Here is a 7,891-nt window from a genome sequence, read left to right on the forward strand (position 1 = left end):
AGCTTTCTCAAAAATTAGCGTTCACATTAGAAATTATTATTTAAATAATTTTCAAATTTCACCACAATTTAATGTGAATGTCATTTCTTCCATGCTCACCATTATACCTCTCTCTGCTGGAAGCTTCACATAGTCAATTATAGTCTGAGATTTCACTGCAAAATACTCATAGTCCCTCCACACTCGGCTGCAATCTATATCCACCCAATATATAAATTGAACAAATATCTTTTTTTAAATCCATGACAACTAGAAAATTGACCACTTTTCAATTAAAAATTTAATTCAAACCATCAAAAAATATACATCTTTCATTTTAAGTATCCTTCATAAATCCTTAGTAAAAACTTTGTATCCTTCGAAAATCTTTCAGTATAAACTCTGGTTTGCAATAAATGTAACTCTTATCCTTTAGAAACTTTACTTATTGTGTTGTTGTAAATGAAAATATTATCCTTCAAACATTTTACTATGATTAAACTCTTGTTTATTGTAGTAAATGCAAATATTATGCTTCAAAAAATTTACTGTGAATGCAAATACTATCTTTCAGAAATTTCACTATAAGTAAACTCTCATTTGACGCAGTAAATGCAAATAAAGCCTCCCAAAATTAAAATAACAAGCGGCCCTTGGGTGCATGGAACTTAGACTTTTAGCAAACAATCCAACAATTATTGGTATTCAAATCAGTATTGGAAACTTTTATTGAGAACAACAAGCACTCAAAACTCCAACATGTATTCTAACTTCTAATGATATGTTTAAAAAAAACTTTATACCACTGAATTTCTCCAATCTTCTTTCACTATGATGGGAAGTTATAAAACTTACAAAGAGTCAATAGTTTGGGTATCCCACTAGGCTAACAGATGAGCACAAGCATTGCAACAACTCCTGTGGCTACCAACTTTACTTCATCGACCCAGGGTTCGTACAAACTTGGAGGTGACGGTGTTATATACACAAATAGATGTAATGGGTCCACTCTTTGTCACTATTGTGCTGGGTTGACAGACCACTAGGGTTTCTCAAACCATAATTCTATAGATTTAGAAGAAGTTTGATTACGAATTGAGAAAGGGGAATTTTACCCTAATTGAGAGGATTGAAATGCTACCTACTGCAGTAATGAAAGACTGAAATAGATGCCCAAAACACACAACTCATCTAGCTATTTTCTAAGATAGCTTGCTTCAAAAGAATTATAATTTCACACATGTGATTTCTTAACTAACCTAAGCATGAAATCTGATCTAAACAAGCACTTAACTATTGTGCACATAAATAAGCATAACAACCTTTTTCTTTTTGTCTTTTCGTAAAAACATAAATGCTAATCCTTCTTGGTTGCATGGCAGGTGGGATAGGTGTGGAGGGAGATAAGTGTAATGAGTCAAATGGCTTGGGAGGCAAGCAGGGGTCTTCTCCTAGCTTTTGTGATGAATTTTTCACAAATCGGGCTCAAAACAGGCCACTACAGTTTTTTCCTGCAGGATGTCTACAGGATGTCCTAGTTCACCTACAGGATCCACTGTTTTCCTACAGGAAAAGGTTGAAAGCATAAGGAGTGATTTGGATAGTGGTATGGAGCTTAGGGAAGGTGAGTCATGGAATGAAAAAGGCAAGGAAGTGGTTGGAACTCACTCAGAACTCAAAACGAAGCTCTATGATGGTTGGATTTGCTCAACGAGAATGACAAATTGTCATTGTGAAATGATAACTCGTATTGAGAACATAGTGGCCTTTGGCGATCATGGGTGGGTATGGTTTGGCTGAGGCTAATGATATGAGGTCTTCCTAAAATATTGAAACTCCTGCAATATGCACTTCATTGTCAACATTTATCCATAAATCATTTCAAAACAAGAAGGGTTTACAATAATATAAGGAAACAAATTTTTCATCATTTATTTGCCAAGTTCATGCATGGAAATGCTTGAAACCTATTATGAAAGCAACATGAAATCTAATACAAAACTTAAGATAACATAAATGAAAACTACAACCTATCTTCTAAAACTAAAATATGTTGACCTAATTAGCAAAAATACCCTAAGTTTCATAAGGAACCAGAATTCTGTCCTTTTGAGTTGAATGGGGGTTTTTCCTCAAACCATGGTCCCTGAAGGGAGGAATGAGGTAATATCGACCTGGTATCAACCTTTTTTGGATATTTCCTTATCTCTCTAATGCTACTGTTAAATCTGGGAACAAATGGAAGAAAACTAATCAAATTCACCAATACTTGCAATGTAACAATGCCAAAACCAAATTAACAAGTAATCTATGAAATAACCTAGGCATATAAGTACAGTAAGAGGAACCTCTACTGCTAGGGTTGGGCCCTAACCCAAGAGCTTCAACCCTCTAAGTCAACTCAGTGGTGGATCAAGGGAATGTTTATTTTCATTAACATATAAAAAATACATAACAGTGTTTGGTCACAATCCTTCAACTCGAAAACTTCTTAGCTATTTTGTATAAAAAATATGAATCCTAATGAGGCTCTAGGCCTATTTATTTATACAAATAAATAGGCCAACAACTTCATTAAATCTATGTAGGCTTGGCTCCCAATCTTAAGATCAGCCGGTTCTTAACTATCATTGCTTTGGCTACCAACGATCTTCATGAATCAGCTGCCTGCAACTCCGAGCTAGTGTGATTTGATTGAGGGATCTTCGAGTGAGTGTGGATTTGATGAGGGAAATCCATCTCCTATAATCTCTCCTTCTATTTTCATTCGAGTTCCTGAACCCTAATTAGCCATAATTTGCTCCCAAAAACCTGTAATCAATGCACATTAGACCACTAGAAATAACATCTTACTTTTACTCATCTCATTAAGAAAAATATAATTAAAACATATAAAGAATTATGAGAAGAGCTGATTTTAGTAACCTTGGAGGTGTATTAATGTCCATATATTTTACCCAATGATGAGCCTCACCATAACCCCCTACTGAAAGAGTTGCTCATCCTCTGAGAAACTCAATCTATGTCCATGTCCTTCATTGCTTTGGTGGCTTCCCTAACATCCCATGCTTCTGTTGTAGCCTCTTCTTCTTGTGAATAAAACCCTTCATTCTTCTTTATCTCTTCCCTTTGCTTTCTTTCTTCTTCTTCTTTTCTTCCTTCCAACATTCCCAAAAGAAATGGTTGACTGAGCCTCAAGCCAATCCAATTGACTTTGAGTCTTTTTAGTGCATGCTTATACATTGGGGTTATATTTAGTGCCTCTCTCATTCTGTCAAGAGAATGATATTCTCTGATTTTTAGGCTGTAAGGTAAGGTGTTCCATCTCCTTTTTTAGGCTTGTTGGATGTCATCTCCCAGCAATATTAGCATGCCTTCAAAGTGTCTGACTTCTTGTTCTTGTACAACAAGGTACCTTGGTGTAAGCTTAGGATCATTTGTAATGAGGTTATGAGTGTTGATGACAACCATTGGGTTAGATTGTTCTGCTTTGATCATAAGGGGTTCTGCCTCTTCTTTTGCCAATACCTTTTTCATATCTGTATCTCTTTCCTCCTCATGATTCATCCAAGATGCTAAGGCCATCAATTGCAAGTCCCCTAGCTTTGGATTTGGGTCCCACACATTTAAATCTATCAAGGCCAAATTGTGTAGTTAAAACTCAGATAGCTTTGCTCTATCTTCCAAGGTACTTTGATCACATAGATTGATGAATTGTTTATAGTCTTGGAAGGGAATAGTTCCTCTTTGTGATAGGGTCCTTATCTGGAATTGTAAGCATTGTTCTTTGAGGTACAAGGCATATGAATTTATTGGCATGTTGCACTGGACTACCTCCATGGAAAAAATGGCCATAGTTTCCAATAGCCATAGTTTCCAACTGGCTTTCCCTTTCTTGTAGTTTCTTCCTTAGCCATGTGTTCTCAGCCTCTAACTGAGATTTCATCATTGATTCTCTGTCTCTTGTGTTGCTTAGTTTTCTGCCCATCTCTTTCAATTTCTCCTCCATGTAGCCTACATCCTCTACCCCTTTTGATTTAACAATTTTCATCCACCTGTGTGTCCTTTCCCTCTCTTTTTCAAGTTCAAAGAATAGGGGAATGGAAAAATTTTGTGGTATCACCCTACCTCCTTGAATGAACCTATAGTAGGAGTTGAGGTTTGGCTGTGGGCTAGGTTCTTTCAGTTCTTGGCCCTCTTCCTTTGTTTCTTGTTGAGTAATTCCTTCCTGGTCTCTTTTCTGTGTTTCCTTTAGGTTTGACAAAGTTTCCTATAGGATGGTCTTTGTTTCCTATAGGTCTAATTGTGTCTCCTATAGGATACCTTTTCCCTTCGATGAGGCTGACCTTGTGAGAGGCCTCCTAACATAGGTGATTGGAGACTTGGGAGAATCTTGTTTTGATGTTCCTTCTCCTTCATTTTTCTTTAGAGAGACTGCCTTCTCTTGTTGTTTTGGTAGGGGTTTGAGGTCTCCCTTGTCTAATCCTAGTGCTCTTTCTTGTCCTAAAGTACAGTGGGGTTTGTCTTCGCCTCTTTCCCTTTGATTTGACAAGTGTACTTAGGGTAGTTAGAGCAGCTACTGCCTCTTTCTCTGTAGGCTTTGGAGACACCCTTGGTGATTCTTCTTCTTCTTTGCCTTGAGATGTAGACTCATATTCATCCTTCTGTCCCTTTCCCTCTTTTCCATTTTCTTTTACATCCTCTTTTTTTCTTCCTCTATTTCTTTACTCTGCTCATATGTTTCTTCTTTTGTTTCATCCTCTGTCTCTTCCTCGTTTTCACCCTCTGTTTCTTCTTCATTTTGCTCCTTTGTTTCTTCTTCTTTTTCCTCTTTTATTTCTTCTTCTCCCTCACTAGCAGTAGGACTTCTTTCATACTCAATAGCTTGAATTGCTCCTTCTACCTGCATGTCTGCAAATGTTGTCCATGCAATAGGGAATCTTAAGTTTTTTAGAGAATATTCAAGGATGAGTTTGATCAACCCATCATGGGCTAGTTGCTGATGTTTTCTCTCTTGCACCATGATGCTCATGTCTATTATGGATTGTAGAAGAAAATAGGGTATACTCAATATGTTATGAGGAGGTGTGTTCTCTCCAAATCTCGATTCTTGGAGGAGTCTGAAGTGGTATCCATACACTACACTGTATCTCCCTTCACATGAAATATATTTGATGAGGTGGTAAATGACTTCATTCCAAGGGTATGGAATGCTCTCCCTTCTAACCCCATTTTGGTCCTCTATTGGCTCTTCTCCTTCCAAAAACAAGCTTTTGTTTGCAAGGGTGTTGTTACCCTTGTCTTCTTTTCTCCATGGTAACCGTAGGGGGAGTGTAGTGATTCTTCTTATAACCTCAGGGGTTATTGCTACTGATAAAACCTTCACCACAGTAGTGGCACTCGTCCTAGTGAGGGGTATGAGTGAGAGGGAAAATTCTCTGGTCACATCATCATTGTATCCTCTCATCCTCTCAAAGAACCCCATCCATTGATGCCTTGTAAAAATTTCCACCCCATGAGGATGGTGGTGGATCCTTGTTATGTTGATGGGTTCTCTCTTGTTGAAACCTCTTGTCATCTTTTCCTGGTAATTCTTGAGGCTTGTGCGTATACAATTCAATACTTCTGGTAGGTGAGGAAGTTTTGGAATTTAACTTTTAGTGACATGCAGTATAATTTTCTATCTCTAGATGCATTGCAAATTCCTAACTGGATTGAGGATTTCCCTTTTTTTAAATGGTAAGTATGGAAGGTAGGGCTCCTACCTCACTTTGCTACATTCTGGTGAGGATAACCCTTGATTTGACTTCCCTTAGTTTCCATTTATAGCTCTATAGGCTAATCTCTATGTATCCTATAGGCTTCCTGTAGGTTTCCCGCTTGCTGTAGATGCTAACTATTTCTTGTTGGTTCTATTTCAGGAATATCGAGAGAAACCTCTTCATTCGATGAATCCTTGAATTTTCATTTGCTTCCTTAATATGGGAATCAATGTTTTATTTCTATTTATGGATGATCGTGTGGGGTGATGTGCTAGCTGGCCGAGTACGACCACCTCCTTTTGGACCATTGGTCCCACTATCAGTCCATCATTTCACCTTACCTCGTAATCATCTCCCACTCCTATCCTCCATAACTTAACCATTTTTGGATTCATTCCCTTTTTCCTTTGATTTGACCTTTGCCACGTGTGGAGTGGTCTAACTCTTTTCTTCTCGTTGACTGGCCGAAGGTGGCCAAGTTAACTAGCCACCTTTACTTATAAAATCAACTCTCACATTATTCCTATAGTTTTGATCATATCGTACTTATGAGAGAGCATGAGTAAGATGACATACATGTAGGTCTTTTGTTTCATTGATGATGCATCTGGAGAGTGGTGCCACTTTGTTGTGCTTTTCAATCTGCATATTTCACAGTGTATTTCCTCTTTTGATGCTTCGTTCCTTTTGATGTGCAGGTGCCGGACCTTGTTGCTGGTGATCTTCCTGCTGCTGCTAAGCTCTGGAGGAGCTTCCTTATCCTTGCAGTCCCTATGCTGAATATGGTTGAAGCCTCTGTGGTTTCTTTTGTGGGATAGGCTGCTATAGGATTTCCTACAGGATGTCCTGTAGCTGCCTCTCCCTTCAACTTTCACATTTTTCTCATCTCTAAAGTAGAAGGCGAGTTGAAATGAGTGGAAAAGGGTGGTATGAATGGTAGTTTAGGGATGCTATCTTTGTGTATGGTTCCTCTTTCCTTATTTTCTCTCTCTTTTTTTACTCTTCCTTTTCTCTTTTGTAATCTAAATTTTTTGAGCTGATTTCTCTGATGGATGCAAGGGCGACATGATGATGAAAGGTATTGGTTGTGGTGTGGTGAGGTGAATGGTTTTTTTATATTTAGACATAGGTTTGTGTCATCACTTTTCTCTTGAACTTCTCTTCTTGCAGTTTTCAAGATCTACTGTCATTTCTGCAGGAAACTCCTGTAGGATTACAGGGAATCCTGTAGAAAACGCAGAGTTTGTGTGAAATGAGTTGGAGTGGTTTAAAAATGGAAGACTTGGTGAATAATGGAGGATATGATATGGGTGAATTAAAAAATGGCTTTTGTAGGTACTACTATCCTCCTCATGATGTGTTTATCCTCCTCTTGCAGGCCTGCAAAACAGAATTGTCATCTTTTGTATCTTTTCTCTTTTTTTTTTTCTTTTTTTCGAAAAACAACTAGTCTACCCCGAAGGAGTTTTCATCCTATTTTCCTACCCTGGGTGCCTCAAAAGAGGTTTTCACCCAGAGATCTTTTTATTTTTCTGCCATTTTTTTAACACCCTTGGGCCGCCTCAAGAGGTTTTCAACTCAACATTTGGACTCAAGTGCCTCATGGAGGTTTTCAAATGAGTTTTTTTTTGTTTTTTTTCCTTTTCTTTTTCTTCAGGGACTTGGTGGGGTGGAAGCTGAGACTTGCTCTACCACCATCACTGTCTTGCTAATATTATTGATGAATTCTTGCCTTGATAAGGGATTCTTGTAGATTTTTAATTTATACCCATTGATAAGAAAAGGGATAGCCTCTGCATCAATGGTTCTTATCTGCACAAAACCATTATCATGAAATTTTTCTATTACATAAGGCCCTAACCATATAGTCTTTAACTTGCCTTTAAAATCCTTGTACCGAGAATCATACAACAAAGCCCAATCACCTTCTTGAAATTGCTTGTCTTTTATATTCTTGTCATGCCAAATTTTCCTTTGAACTTGAGTCACCTCTGTGTCCAGGAGGGTCTTCATCCTAAATTCATCTAACTCATTCAGCTAAAGCAATCTTTCTTGTTTTTCCCTAGTGATATCCAGATCTAGTTGTGTTGCCATCCTTAAGGTGTTGTATTCAAATTCAATGGACAACAGGGCTTTCTTCCCATAAACTA

The sequence above is a fragment of the Pinus tabuliformis genome, chromosome 9 (assembly GCF_031772625.1).
Source record: "Pinus tabuliformis cultivar Carrire ecotype Pingquan chromosome 9, CPIR1, whole genome shotgun sequence".
NCBI lineage: Eukaryota > Viridiplantae > Streptophyta > Pinopsida > Pinales > Pinaceae > Pinus > Pinus tabuliformis.